The sequence below is a fragment of the Syngnathus leptorhynchus genome, chromosome 14 (assembly GCF_054491065.1).
Source record: "Syngnathus leptorhynchus isolate UIUO chromosome 14, UIUO_Slep, whole genome shotgun sequence".
Classification (NCBI taxonomy): Eukaryota; Metazoa; Chordata; class Actinopteri; order Syngnathiformes; family Syngnathidae; genus Syngnathus; species Syngnathus leptorhynchus.
Window position 1 is genome coordinate 4,142,178 of NC_141208.1, and position 15,759 is coordinate 4,157,936.

The 15,759-nt window shown below is 42.3% G+C and overlaps 1 protein-coding gene across 7 annotated transcripts in view; it reads right to left on the minus strand.

Moving 5' to 3' along the window:
* Positions 1 to 13,924, minus strand: part of adgrl2b.1 (adhesion G protein-coupled receptor L2b, tandem duplicate 1) — an 85,978-nt gene extending 72,054 nt beyond the window's left edge. For 2 of the 7 annotated variants that reach the window (XR_015068169.1, XR_015068168.1), the window contains exon 1: positions 12,979 to 13,851. The gene's annotated coding sequence lies outside the window, so the exon portion shown is untranslated. The other 5 variants (XM_085929723.1, XM_085929719.1, XM_085929721.1 and 2 more) reach the window with 4 other exon arrangements.
* Positions 13,925 to 15,759: the final 1,835 nt, after the last annotated feature.

The window sequence follows — 15,759 nt, forward strand, 5'->3', positions numbered from 1 at the left end:
TCATCTAAATGGGAAACTAAATTAGGGCACAGAAATTCACAAAACCAAAAATGATATCAAAAAGGTCTTAAGAAATTTACCAAAAATTTTCTCCAAATATTGGAACTGGAAAAAAAAGAGCAAAAACAGCTCTTAGATAGTTTTCCTTGTATGTCACGAATTTAACGACACTATCTGAGATGCGGTTTTTATGTTCTCGTTTTCACCAGCAAAAGCAACTTTTCCAGAAACCTAAGTCAGTTTGCATTTCCTCATGGCAGCTGCTAAGATATACTGTCTATGTAAGGGAGGAGCCGTAACAACAGCAAATATTGTAGATGGCGGTGTAGGGTTGCTCACATTGGAATAATAAAAACCCCAAAACTGAACACAGCTGACTTTAGCAGTGAAGAATGCCTTTTGGACTTTTGGTTGGATGGAAAAAGACCCCCGAGGGTCTTGCAAACTGCTGAACCTAAATGAACTCTTTTGCGAACCAAAACAGCAGCACCAATCTAAATGTAATCATCCTTCAAATGGATTGCGGTGCTAATATTGTGAACGTGTTCCCCTCACAGTATTAAAGATAGTTTTACATCTTTCACAACTGACATGTGGTAGCTCCACAATGTTTATGTTATGGGGAGCGATGCATTTTATTAGTTCCGCCCAGTCTGCTGTAAATTCTTGTCGGCTAGTTTTGCAAAACACAAACGGTCGCTTAGACTTGTTATTCATGGGTTGAAAAAATATACAAGTAATATTGTTTATTAGGTAGACAAAATTACCACAATTGTGATTTTTTTTTAAAAAAATCCCATAAACGACTAAAATTAAAATGTAAGCAAAAAAAAAAAGCCACTAAAATCGGGACCCAAAAAGTAAGCAAAAACTTTATCCACCAATCTTCAGTTGAGTTAATAAACGCCACGGCACATTAATCAAAAAATGAATTCAAAGTGAATTTCACTGAACCTAATCCATCTGAAGCCATCTTTTGATGGATCTCTCAAAAACGCAGTAAATTACATTCCAACAGGTGTTTTTAGGATATTCCAGGAAAATGTTGACTATTCACAACATTGTTCCGACATTATTCCAACGCAAATTGAAAACACTGGCAGCTATTGTGCTTCCCCCCAAACAAAGATAGGGAGATGGCGGTCAAATGTTCTCCAATGTGACTTGATGAAGGCCAGAATGGAGAGCCCCTGAAGCCTGTGGAGTCGCGTTCGTTTATTGAAAGCACACACAACAGTTGGTGCCTTTAAGGCTTTCAGCCAAATGATGGAGGCCGAGATAAGACAAAGTGAGAGCTGGCGAGCCAGATGGACAATGAGAAACACAGTTAGGGTGACTTAAAAAAAAGTCACGCGAACAAAGACGAACCGTTCAAAACAGAGGCAGAAGGTTTCTTCTTATTAGCCAGGAAAACTATTTGAAGTCTTACCACTTTTTAAAAAAATTAGGAACCATTTTGACGTTGTAAAGCGATACTGACTGTTTTTATAGAGACTTTTGTAAGCCTGCGGTTGAACATGTCCTTTTATAAAAGCCAATGTCAGATCGGTTGACAAACATTCGCAGGCCAGTCACGCCAATCGCCATAGCCGCGCTCGACATGAATGCGCTGACCTTGGAAGCGCCGCGGGGTCACCGGAGACGAGCGTCGAGCTGCTCCTCGCCATCGTGGGGATAACAAAGTAGAGATTGTTGGGCAGATTTTCAATCGAACATTTATGGAAGAAAAAAAAACAAACATTTGTCACCTCCTCCACACTTCTTTCTTAAAAAGCTTTGCCGGGCTTATGAGCCAACATGCATCCAAAGGCACCTCGCCTCCACAAGCAGATCTCTTCATGCTGAAAATGGGGACAAATCTATCTGCAGGATGTCTAAAAATTCATTGACAAAAAAAAGAATGTAACCAAAAATCATGACCTTAAATCATCATGAAGCAAACTGCTTCTCCACCACATCAAGGTTTTCCCCTCTCGGGCATACAAATAAGCTCACCTCCATTTCGCTGTGATGTTAAATTGCATTATTAAAAGGAATATGTGAGCGCCCCTCCCTCCCTCGTCTAAAATAACAACATGAAGAAACTCCTCAAGTCCATCAGCGAACAGATGACGCTCACACCAATTTACTTAAGGTTAAAAAACACAAACAGAAATTTGAACCCAAAGTGCTTTCACTTCAGGCTCCAAGCCAGCAAGAATCGAGAGCGCACGCCGACGTGACAAACTCGATAACGTTTTCCCGCCTCTACGGCAGACAAGGGAAAAACTATGTTGATGTTATTACAAAATGGCATGGGGGGGAATATTATTATTTTCTTCTTAATTTGAGAATGTTCTTAAATCCTGTATCGGTGTCAATGTTGGGCGAATCTCAATAAAAAGATGACATTGGCTCAATGTTGCCCATATTTGGCTCTGGTTGCTAAGCAACCAAACAGGAAAGTAGCCTGTGTCTTTTCCAGGCGGTTTGGTTGTATTTGTCACGGATTTGCTTATAATATGGAGAGACATATGTATTTTAACAAACAAAATGCAAATATCTTTTCAGATTATTATTTTTTTAATGTTAGAGCGATTACAGTTACAATTGATGGGTTAGGATTAGAGTGAAGGTCACGGACTAGTTAGCGGCTAGCGAGTTCGGATGATCCATTCCTATTTCATCAGGTTTCTGCAAAATGTCCTCTTGCGCAATTTGTTATGATTTAACGACGACCGTGCCACTCAAACTCAGTTACAGCCCAGTTTCATCACCTCGACAGACAGCGCCTTCGTTCGCCATTTAAAGTTCAGTTTCACCCGAGGGTACCATGATTTTTTATTTTTTTTTTTTGCCCCTATCGCTCCAACCAATCAGCTTCACTGAGTTTATTGAGCGGCTCCACGCGGTCTTTGCTCATTAAGCGTCTTCAGCGCTTTCGCACACCTTATTTTCGGCACTCTCGAGCTAATTAGTAACGCCGCTGCGTTCTTGGAAAATCAACACGCAATTACATTTGAGGTCTAAACACGGCAGTACCGCGGCACAAATCACGATCGCACTTTTTTTTTTTGCCATAGTGCAGGGCTGGGGTCTTTTGAGACAGTCCGCTTGCAATTTAATCAGCAGTTAAAACCAAAGTCTCTGAAATGGCTGTGATTTCGACTCAATTACAAAAACGACTTTGACTCAAAACTGATAGAAATAAGCTATAATTAATGGCTTAATTTAGTCGTATTATCGTTTTTGTTTCCAGCGGGTATTGCGCACAAAAAGCAATGGGTAGCGAACACATAAAACACCTGCTAATAAAAACAGCAATATCTTTAGAACAACTACAAGACCTGAGGCGTGTTTTTTTTTTTTTCCCCATGAGAAAATTATTAGAGCGCTCTCTTCGTGAGTCTCGACAGGATTTCCCGTGACATTTAACAACAGAAAACCATATTTGGGATTGGATTTAATTTACAGGACCAAGGCGTTGAGGTGCGCGGATATTGTCGTCATGTAAAAATTGCCTCGGTGTGGAGTAATCGTCAGCTCCGATGAGTCCCGTGGGACAGCTGCCAAAACTATTATGGAGCTTTTTAACACTTGACAATCTTCTAGTGTTTGAACACATTATGCAGTGAGAAATGATGTAGATTAAATGACTACAGGTTGAAGTACAACAATAATATATAAGTATATCGTTTGGTTGCATTGAATTTCAATCAAAGGTAACATTTTGAGTCAACAATGGATTCATTCAATCGGACGATTGATTGTAAAAAGATTTAGACATGCAACAAAAAGATTTTCTGAAATGAAATTTAACGAGGCGGAAAATAATCCTCGTTTAAAAACGCTTAGTATAATTTGAATCCAATACATTTCAAAATTATTGCAGCAGACTTTTCCGAATGGAATGACTAGTTCATGCTTATTTTTCTTTATAATCATCCGTGATAAAATGATTACGCTATCATTCAGTTATTTTTTAATTTTAGATTGCACATGAAATATAATTAGAATGCCACCCCCCAAAAAACATACCATGACGGCATAAATGGGATCAATTCAATCATTTTTGCGTATATTAAATTACAACAAATTAACCCATCATCCAAATGTGCCTTGTAATTATATTTGCCAAAATTTATACCCACGTGTTACAATTTAATAGCACTTAATTTGTGTGTTTATTCTGAATTACTACTCTGGTCTTTTTAAAGATGCATTAGTATTTAATGACAAGAAGCAGCTAATACCATTTTGGCCATATTGCCCGCCTCTACAGTTTGCTTGTATTGAGGAAATGATGCAGCAACTTAATATATGCAGCCAAACACATGCTGCTAGTCTGGACGTTGATGGGCTATTAATTTGGCAAACGGGCTAGCTGTTTCTTTGGAAACCAGACACAGACAATCAATCTGGTGCATTAGCACAGGGAAATTGAACAAGTCTGACTCCTTTTTTTTTGCGTTTCAATGCGCCAAAATTACCACCTTGTTCCCTAGCTGTCGTCTAAAACTGCATTATTTTCTTCTTCAAAGGTGACCCTGAGCAGATTTATCTCCCGTGTCTCTGACTTCATGCCAATTTAACTGGTTTGTGCAAAGGAGAAACAGCTGAAAACACAATTCCTGACTTTGTTTGCTCGGCTGGAAGCTCTCAGCCAAATTGTGAGCGCGACACGCGTTTTGACGACGTCGCGTGGCATCTCGGGAGTTGTACTCGGTGTTAATTACGACCCCGGTGCGTTGACTAATCACACAATCTGTCACTTGTTCTGTTGAAATAGCAACGAGAGATAACGCTAACTGCTAGCTTATTAGGATCAGCTAGCTAGCGACTAATCACGTAGCATGACTTTAGACATCACAATAATCATGATATCTCCATAAATGGTGGCTTGGGGGCATTTATTTATTCGACTCGGGCGAGGTTTTTTGTTATTATTGTTTGGAACAATAGATGTTCCTGGTGTGTTACCATTTTTATCACGTGAACCTGAAGTATAAAACCAAAATGAATGGAAATCTTTTGGAGAAACAAAGAGGTACTAAGTATTACATGAAACATTTTACTTAACCCATGGAAAATGTTTGAGAAAATGCATTAGTTCTCTTTTGAAAATCAGATTATAACACTAAAGACACATACAATGGCACCTTCATCCAAAAACAGATGACTCACACCATTACATTGGAGAGAACAAAATGATTTCTCCACTTCTTCTATTAGGAGGGCACGAACTCTACCTGCATTACACCGAACAACAAAAGAAAACTCAGAACTAATGCGTAGTTGAAAGACGTAAAAAATCACTTTGGATTCTAGCGTCAGCGCTATCGAATCTTGTAAAGCACCAAATCGGGCGACCTGAGAGCAAAAACGATTTGGGACACCACGGGAGAGTTTTTCCTAGACATGTAGAACTTGCTGACTTTCTTTTCAAGGCAAGACAAATGTTCACATTTAATTGTCAGTATACATACACCTTGCTTAAGGGACTTGATTAAATAGTCGTTTCAAACCTAAAGCGGCCGAACGTACAAACATTTACAAGGCCTCTTTGACAAATGCCCCATTCTAGCACCAACAACCGACATAACTCACACTTCTTGTTTTAATTCAGGTACCCGACTGGAAACATTTGTCGTTCCAGAGACGACTGTGAAATCAACAAATAGAAGCGAAAGGCGGCGACCATACTGCCTCTCTGTTCTTTAGAGAAATAGGCCAGGCGAGTTGTGTTGATGTAAAGCTTTTCAGTGTTGCCAAGCTGAGGCGCAACCAAACAGTCAATGCAAGGAACGCAAGCTTTTTTTTTTCTCCCCCGATCCTTTATTTTCACCCTCTTTTCCTGCTTTGCTTTATTCTCGCCTCACTCTTCCCCACTACATCATTCCTTGAGTGTTTGTGCTGTGTCCCTTAGTTACCGGATAAGCCAGCCAACAGTAGCAGCAGCAGCGGCGGCGGCAGCGGCAGCTTTGGAGAGTTAAAAGCTTGCCTGCCCAGTCCCACTCATACAAGGCCATCAATAATTCACCTTCATCGGGAAGCATTATCTAACAGCCTTATGAAAGTTTAAAGCTTCTGGGTGACAACATAAGGAGCCGTGAATGCTTTGCCAGAAGACCAAGCGGGGCGGCGGCGACCCCTCGGCAACAGACATGTTCCGAGTGGAAACAGGCGACGGCGCTCAGTCTGCCCGGTGAGGCCCATTTAACCGACAGATGCGAGTCAAAGACGTGAAGGAGAAGAAAAAAAAAAAAAAAAAAAGCACACAAAGGTGGAAGCATTGGCTGGGCTGTATTAACGCCCGGGCTCGCTCTCATTGACAGTTAAATCTCTCTAAGCCCGGATCAATTACAGCCAGCGCTGCTGTAATTAAAACGCCCTAACAAAGGTCTTGGAAGCACCTACCCATTGAAAACAAGCAAGGCTCCCATCGCTGGAACTGTCTCCATGCAGTATTCTGGCTTAGAAAAGTCCAGAAAAGACATCAATAGCAGTGAGTCCGCCCCCAATTTGCGTTTGGCTATTCACAAACAGTATTTTTTTTTCATTCCCTGAAACTTGTCCTCGGCTATTCCGCCAAACACGCTCATTGAAAGGAAAAGCTTGTGTTCGGCCCTGATAACAAGAATAAATACTTTTCAAAACATCTTCTATGACAGCTACTGAATGACAGGATGATTATATCGCCTAATTAAAACTCCGCCGTCAAGCAATTAGCAGACAGAACTTCATCAGAACTTAAGAGGCCAATCATCGGTGCCCTTTAGCCACTACAAAGTTTTCAGAAATTAGCCCAGCTAGCACAGCTAAATTCTGATGCCACATAATCATCGGTTTATTTTTCGAGGAGGTTGTCGACTTCATGCTTCATAGGTTGAAACCTAGATTTAAAAGTTGTCTCCAAAATTACCCTTGAAAGCCGCTCCCCAGCGGCGCCGAGGAGGGCCGACTGCGCCGACACGTCGCGCTAGCAAGACGGCTGAGTGAGCTGACGCGTTGTGAAAGCAAGCCGTGCCATTGCGGGCCGTAGTTTCCCATCCAACGTGACAACACCTGACAATCACGGCCCCCCCCTCGAGAACTGTCAAGGGTTTGGGAGATAACCCCTCACCTTAGAAAAACCTGCTGGCACCAAGCCAAGATAACGTGTAACTCAAATGTCATACAAAACATGTACTTTTGAATCTGACATAACATTGAAGGTCAAATGCGACGTGATTAACTGGGCTGTGGTTTTATCTCATGGTTAAAAAAAATGGAGGATCATGTGAAATTGGACTGATTGCTCGCCGTACAGTTATTTTGCAGCTACCAACAGAGGGCGCTATCATTCAAACCGGCTATCTTAAACAGGCTCAATCAAAACAGAAAGTAAAGTTACCAACTTTTAATTAAAAAATTTATATAGATGTACAGAGTTTTTTTAGCTCATGGACTGACTACATTCACATGTTGACTAGCTTCAGAAGATGAAGATGGAGGTACTTCGGTTTGTTCCAAATGGCCTTCGGGTTTGAACGTGAAAAGGATTAGCGAGAAGCCTCGGCATTCCACTCCATTCCACGCTGCACTTTAGTTTGAAAAAAAAAAAAAGCATTTCATGTCAAGGAACTGAAAGTGTATGAGGACTACCACAAAAATACTTCTCTTGCACCAGCATAAAAACAATGAGTATTCCTTCAATATTTGCCAAAGCATTTAAAGGTGTCAGCAAATGACATATCGTGGGAGGTGACATTCAAGCACGGCAGCACCGGTGCGCTAAATATGGAAGCAAAGGACAGATTCCAGTCGAATTATTTTTTGCTATTAATTCAACTGAGTAACTTTTGCGCACGAAAGCCTCCGAGAAAAGAATACCCGCTGTCAATCAAAGTCGAGCGAGCTGCATACTGCACATGTGGGAAATGAAAGACGGGCGTGAGCCGACACTGTACCGGCTTCCATTTTTCCCACTTTTCTACGCCAAATGAGAAATAATACCGTCACACTACATCAGCGAAGTGATTTACATTTTTATATGATATGGAAAATGCCGTGGGAAGGGTGCGCTAGGTAGAGGGATGGAGCTGATCGAGAAACATTCCTCTGCAGTGGAGCATGAACTGAAACGTCAATTTCTTTGGGTAATTACAAGAAATGATTTCGGAATTTGAGGGACGAGACAAAGCCCAGGAAGATGGATGGTGCGTCGGTGCGCACGCTTCCTGTGACCCACGTTGGCAAGCATGCCCCCTCCCGCCTTGGGATTAAAAAGCAACATGTGCTAATGGCAGGAGGGAGAGAGTTGGACAAACGGAGAAGCGAGGGTGGCCTCGGACAACTCACAGGTCAGTGCTAATCTTGTGATAGATGGAGCCTAAAGACCCGGGACACATCCATCACGCACCACCGACGGCTCCCCAACTGGGAGAGATTTGCAAACAGCAAAGGGTTAAAGCACGGTCCAAACGGACCTCTGATCATCCATCACTCAAGGCAACAAGCTCCTTTTTCTTTTTAAAGCGTATCGCCCTCTTTGACAACACCGAGGGGGGTTGTCGGGGGGGGAGTAGACGGGGGTGCTCCGATTTAAAACCTTTAAGCGTCGCGGCTCTGTTGATCATTAAATATCCATTTTAGAAGCAGTGGGGGAAAGTTAACCGTCGTTTGAAACCCGGAAGGTGGTAGGTAGTACAGAAGAGGATTTCCTCCCCCTGCCGTTGTCGATGTCCTCGCCACCACGCGCTCATCCATCAAGTTAACTACCCACACACACACACACACGTAATTACTCCGCTCATTTGTCTCCTTGTATTTGGCTACGGGAGTCACATAACAGCCGTGGTGGGGATTCACAGTTCGATGGAAAGCTCGCCCGGCAGCACTTTGGTGAATAAACAAAATGGCCTCCGCCAAGGTACGTGTGTTTACATCTGTCTTCCCATCAAGCTTCAGCTGCCAATTTCACCTCCTGAGATATATATCTTTGCAAAATGTCATCAGGTAACGTTGGCATTTACGGCGCTTAAGTGGGATCTAAATAGATTACGGGACTTTTCAATTTAATCCTGCGCCACCATTCCTTCTGTCAACATTGTTCTGTCATTGATTTTGGAAGTGACGAATGTTTTCGTCTTGCCGGTTCACGACGTTGGGTGCGGCTGGCGAAAAGCGTGAAGCGTATCGGTTGCTCAAAAAAGTCAACCATCAAGTTGCGATGACCTGACCGTGCTTTTCTGCGATGTTAGCACTGAAGCCTTCCCACACAAACAAGACGGAACGCTAGCCTACATGAGTGAAGTCAAAAGTCGTGGTAGATAATTGCGCACTAGGGCTTCGCTTATGGAGGAGGAGGTTGGGGGGTGCATAAAATGTGAGTGTAACCTCAAGAACAACCTTGATAGTCCTACCAAGATGGACATTTGGCAACTCAGATGATATTTTCATGAAAAATATCATTCAAAAGTTGCTCAAAACACTTTTGGAGACTTCATCTTCACCTGTTTTTAATCTTGGACTTTCTTTTTAGCAATACCAGAGACGAGAAGAGGAAAAACAGTTTTACAACAGTGCCGCTTTGAAGGTGAAAAAGATAAACAACTAGTAGGGAAAAGATTTTAAAAGATAAATACAAGCGGGGATGCTTTTGACTGCATCTCTGTGAGCGACTGCTCATTCTGTGACGGTAACGGAAGCGTCCCGTCTTGACCGACAGCGATGATTCACGGCGGGCCATCCTTCTCTTTGCCTTCTTCTCCATTTGTTGTCCGACGTTTCAGTGCGAGAGCATCAAAGGGAATGAGACAAGACAGCTGTCAAAGCCCACGCCCGGTGAGTGAAGATGGCAGGTGAGCATCTGTCACTTCCTCCCTCCCCTCCCCTCCCTACTTCTCAAACTGCTTCGAACAAAAAGACTGCAGGCCTGAGCTCTCGCGACTGACTACAGCAACACACGCTTAGCCGCATTAAACCTAAGGACATGTTCTAGTTCTTTAAGTCGCCGTTTGATGTTAAGAGATTTTTGGCCCTGGGGTAGTCTGCAGAGTTGCACATTTGGAGTCGAAAGACAAACTAAAATGCTTGTTCTGCAATATGGGTTGACTTTCAATTAAGTGTCACTTTTGGATGTATGACCAAAATCAGTGGTTCACTTCTGCGTGGTCATTACCAACCCCCCCCCCCCCCCAAAAAAAAGAGCAAAACCTCCAAGTCCTCCATTGTGAGCCTCGTGCAAAAAAAAAAACAAATCCCCATTGTGAAACTAATAAGAGTTATCACTTTCCTTTACAGCCAACTAAGAAAAAGAATGACGAGCGTGGGAAAACAAAAACAGTCTTGTCAGAGTCTTTTTCTTCACAATAGCTGCACGCAAAGTGTAAGGAATATTATTTCTGCTGCACACAATCGCTTGCTCAGTGTCACATCCAGTTCCAAAGCTTTACAGCGTGAGGAGAAAATTCCCTCCAGCTATTTTAGATGTCTGTGGCCAAACGGGCAGCCAAAATGAGTAAACACATTTCCATCAGCTTACAGTCCGTACGCACACACTGGATGCTTTATTCTGTCCCTTGAAGATCAGATCTTTGTCCATGTGTGCTACAGGGCAGGAGGGGGATGGAGAAGGTGATCCAAGGTGGCCAATGTTCTCACTAAAAGACTATAAAAAGGCGTTTGATGATTTAGATTACGGCCGGCAAATCCTCTCGCTGAATCACAATCACAAACAAAATGTTCCCCCAAAAAACAAAACGTATCGTCCACCAGCAGCAGGACGAGGCTGCTTGAGAGGAAGAGGAGGGAGAAAGGAATGAGGAGAGCGGGGGATGCTGGTAGCTCATGTTCTCCCTATTGAAATGCAAACACTTTGATATGGAAATGGCAAGTTAGAAAAAGCTGCTAGAATTCACACTCCGTCCGCATTGGAACCATTTGCGCCAGCCAGGCGACATGAGATGGCACTTCCTTCCCGGGACCACGCCGACAAATGGACACGAGCAGCATGCTTGGCTCGGGTGAGAGATGGAATGGAGGTAGAGAGGTGGAGGGCAGAACATTTGTCCTCCTCCCCCCGCTCACTCTCTTTCAATTCCTACTGTCCCACAATTTTTTTTTTTTAACACAATCGTCAAAGAACGGAGGACCTGCCTCCTCCCTTCGTTCCACCAGGCCAAGAGGACTTTAGGTTCACACCAAAACATCAAAAATAGAATTCGTCATCTCCCAACATGCAGATGATGTCATACAAAAGTATGAACTGGCTTGGAAACGGCCAGAAAAGCATAAGTGCTCCTCTTTTACACACCCTGACAGCTGCTGGATACATTTCATGCACGGAAAGTATTGGGACACACCTCTTAATCAATGGATTGATCCATGCCGGCCTCGTATATAAGACACCATTTAGTCCTCCCGAATCTTAAATCGATGACTTAAAATGAGTAGGTCGATATCTTGGAGGGAACCTTGGGCCCTTGGGCTATTAACGGTCCACCGGAGCATTTAAAACGGCTAGCAATGGAATTCTAACAAACAAAACCTCAGAGGGACTAACATAAAAAACAAAACAAAACATAAATCCTCTTTGTAGAGAAGAATCAATAATTGTTCTAGCATTTTGCATTTCACCTCACATTCGCATTTCTTTCCAAATTTGCACGCAAAGGACTTGAACAAAAGTGAAATACACACATATGAAATAACACATTAATAATGGAGCCAAGGACGATACATCATTACGCAATGACATACGGTAAAAAAAAAAACAAAACAGCAACACAGCTTCAAAGAAACTGTTTGACTTCACTCCTGCACATATGAAGCTACTAAGATAAAAGAAATATATTTCTTTATGAATAATCATCAACATTGTCATTTTTTTCATGATTATTGTTGCATTTCTAATCAGGCACATGGTGTCCATTTCCACTCAAGGTAGCAAACAACAAAAGACAATTATTATAGGCATTAAATATGAACTATGTGCAAATTAATTGCAGTGAAAATCATTTTTGTAGAAAATGGTAGAGATGGCATGACGTTTTTTTAAATAAAGATTTTATAATTACTGCCAACATAATTTTTCAGCTTTACTTAAATTGCATTTTTGTTTTTCATTATTACATTTATTCACTGCCTCTTCTAGTAGGACTTATATAAAGTCCAAGATACCAATCATGGTTCCAAAAACAACTCGGCAGTCAGGGCTCCATCAATTACTAACTATGAGCACATTCGTCTTATTAATGGTCCACCACCGAGACATTTTGGACAATCGCATGCTTCCCTTTGGAGCCCCACAGCAAATAAAGGCATGATTGGATGAGTTTGCCATGGAGGACCACCAAGGATATCCACCTCGTAAGACTTTTCTCTTTGACTACTCACCTCATGGGTGTGTATAAAAACGTCTTCTCGGAAGAGTGGACAGGGCAGACATCTAAAATGATGTCCAATGACTTGACAGGGGGTTGCTTTATGTAACACCGCAATGCGATCTCACAATTGAACGGCGTTCATAAGAATTGTGCTTTAACCTTGATGTGTCAGCGGGTGCCTTGCTCTCGGGAGTCTGCCTCCCAAAAAAAAAATGCATTATTGCTCCCCAGTCTGTAAAAACTCTGCATCTGTCTGCATGCGCGCGCGCGCACGCGTGCGTCTGTCTGTCTGTGTAGTGCGTCTGTGTGCGTGCCATCATCTCGCATGACTGGCATGGAGCTCCGTGAATTATACATGCTCTGAGCAATGATCTTATTTTATAGCTGCAAATGGAGGTAAATGGAGACCAAGTGACATCCAGCGACTAAAGATGCTGTTCAAAGATGTTACCAAAATAGTCCATATTGCACTTGGCCAATCACAAACGCATGTTCTTCCAAATGGAGAATCTCAAACTCTACATTGCTATTTTTTTTTTACGAGATTATAGAACATTTTCTAAAGTCAAAGAGCCACTTGTCCCGGCATTGTGATGAAATGTTCTGGATCTATTAAGAGGATGCTACTTACTGTGGGAGAAGGATGAAGGAGTGGAAATTTCAGATCGACACCCTGCTCGCTTTCAACTCGGCTGGCCTGGTTCAAAGGAGGCCACCCCCCCAAACTGAGCTTTGGGTCACACAAAAACGGGACTCAGCTCGGCTGCATGTTCGGGTGGCCTCACAGCGGACAGGCGGGTAGACGCTCCCGCACACGTCGATACATCCAAGTCGGGGCAAATAGCTCCATATGCGAGGAGAAGAATGGGGGGATTCAAAAGTAAAGCACCATGCCCTGCAAGAACGGTTGGAGTCGGGGGGTTCGTTTCAATGAGAAGAGGTGAATTGACAAAAAAAAAAAAAAAAAAGTCCCGTGCAGGTCGTGACAAAGTGCGTCTGGAGAGTATTTAAAGCCCGACGGCGGTACACTGAAGCCGGGTCGTGTTGAAATGAGATCCTCGCTGAGCTTTGGTTGCACGCCAGCACGCGCGGGTCGCATCCGCACAACTCGAACGCTGTCAAGACGACAACTGAGCAACGAGCAGACGAGTATGGAGCATTGGACCGACGCTTTGCAGCAGCAGCTGGCTGGACACAGACGCGAGGAAATCCCGGAGTGGAATTGAATCCAATTCATTTGGAATTCGGAATGGATTCAAGCTGTCATTAACCCTTGTGGTAGCCTACATAGGTAATTAATTGTCTAGAGAGATGATTCATTGGCGAAAGAGGAACTCGTTATTTTAACAGAAAAGTCGTTTTTTAGATTATGTTAAATCAAAGCACTAACATGAAGTGGAGTCTTGTCAGAGCCGGAATGGATTCAGGTAAATTCAGGTTATTCCAGAGGTGTCCATTCCAGGTCCAGGAAGTAAAAACTGCCACAGTTTGGCTTTACCCACCCACAGGTGCTTCTACTCACCTGGCAGGTAGCTCGTCATGGTTAATACCAAACTCTGGCACAGTCTCTACCTTCTGGGCATGGATTTAACAGCTCTGGACTACAATGATTAGTACTAAATTTGATTGTTAACTTGCATGACAAATAGGAAGTAGTTAAAAAGTTAGATAGGAAATCATTTTGTTATTTGCAAATTTCAAGTGCTAAAAATGGAGACATTGTCAATAAAAATGCTTCTGATGTGTTCTTGGATTATTTTATATATTCTGAAATAAGTAATCAGAGGGTTTTCAAGATAGAATCAAATCCATTTCTTAATTATTTAGTTAGCTTGATATTCGTTCATGACATCGGGGGAGTTTTTGGCTTTGAGTTTCCATCGGATAGCAATATTAAATAAATGTATTCTATTAATACCCTTGATATGTATTGTTTACAAACTACACCACACATCCTCTGGTGGTTTCAAAGAAGACATGTCGATTTTTTTTATTTTTAACTTTGTTTATTTTCCCTGAAGGGATTTACAACTGAAACCCCCAAATGACTGTTGGGGCCGTGATTGTGCTCTGTTGCTGGAATTACCACTCCAAAGTTAAGAGCGCATTACTGTAAGCTGTAACACATGAGCATTAAAATTCCATTTGCGGGCAAATATCATCTTATCTTAATGGCTAACCGGACAACAAAATGTTTGCCTCTAACCAAAGCTATGTCGCCTGAATACGCCAGCTGCTAGGTATATAATCATATGAAAATGGGGTTGAGAAATATTTTACACAAAAAAGGGCGATGTGCAGCCATTTTTTGCATCTCCATCATCACGGCAACATTCAATTTCTCCATGAGCTGTCTACGTTTTGTCATTCTGCCTCCAAACACCATGCAAAGTTGTCTTAGCAGTCAGACGGCACAAAGGAAAACGATCCACACAGCTGGAAGGCACTTTTTGCGGCGATGCTCTCCTCGTTTTTTGTTTTGTTTTTTTTTACATCTCACGAACGGCTCCTCCACTATTTTTAGCTCCTCGGCATTGACAATAAGAACTCCCTCCCTGTGTGCGAAATCAGACATTTAATTCAGGATGTATTTGCTTAAGTGGAGTCAGTCCAAGTACAAATAGTTAACCGCAAAATGAGAATCTATTAACGTCTGAAATGTCACTTGGCTGCCTCTCGTGAGCCAAAATACATAGACCGGGGTGAGTGGTCTCTGTTACTCGTGGCTTTGGTATCAAAACAGACGCCTAGCCGCACACATGAGATTTGGGTCATGCTCACCAGGTGGAAAGTGAAAAGATGAGTGAGGCAGACTAAATTTACAAGCTCACATCATCATACAGAGAGAAATCATGTTTATGTATGGCCCGAGAACCAAAGTGTGAACTCTCTCTGGATGGCTGGCTGTCTTCATTGTGGTCACTACACTGTATATGTAAACACACGCACACATAAAAATGAGAACGAGACTGTTGGCTTTTTTTTTTTTTTCTAAAATGCTTGGCTTGGCTGTTGCGAGGCACCATGTCATTCTCGCCTGTGTTGAAAACCCCGTAAAAATAAAAGCTCAGAATTTAAAGAGTTTTTTCCTGCCGACTCATTTGTGGGTTGGAAAGACATGTCATCGGAGGAACGGAGCCCCATCAAGTTAATAACAAGCTTTAAACGACCTCATCATTACACCAAATTGGAGTTTCCTTGGAAAGTGTATGCAAATATTGAGAGAGGCTGCCGCTGATTTAAAAGCCAAATAAAGAAATGCGAGGAACACTTTATGTTGTGTCTAAAAAAAAAAAAAAAAAATGTACCAATAGCGCCCCTAGTGGTTGTGAATGGCAAAACGAAAAACATCACACCTATCAAATTAGAAGAAGCTTTTGGTCATACTTTACAAAACATATTGTTTTTGATA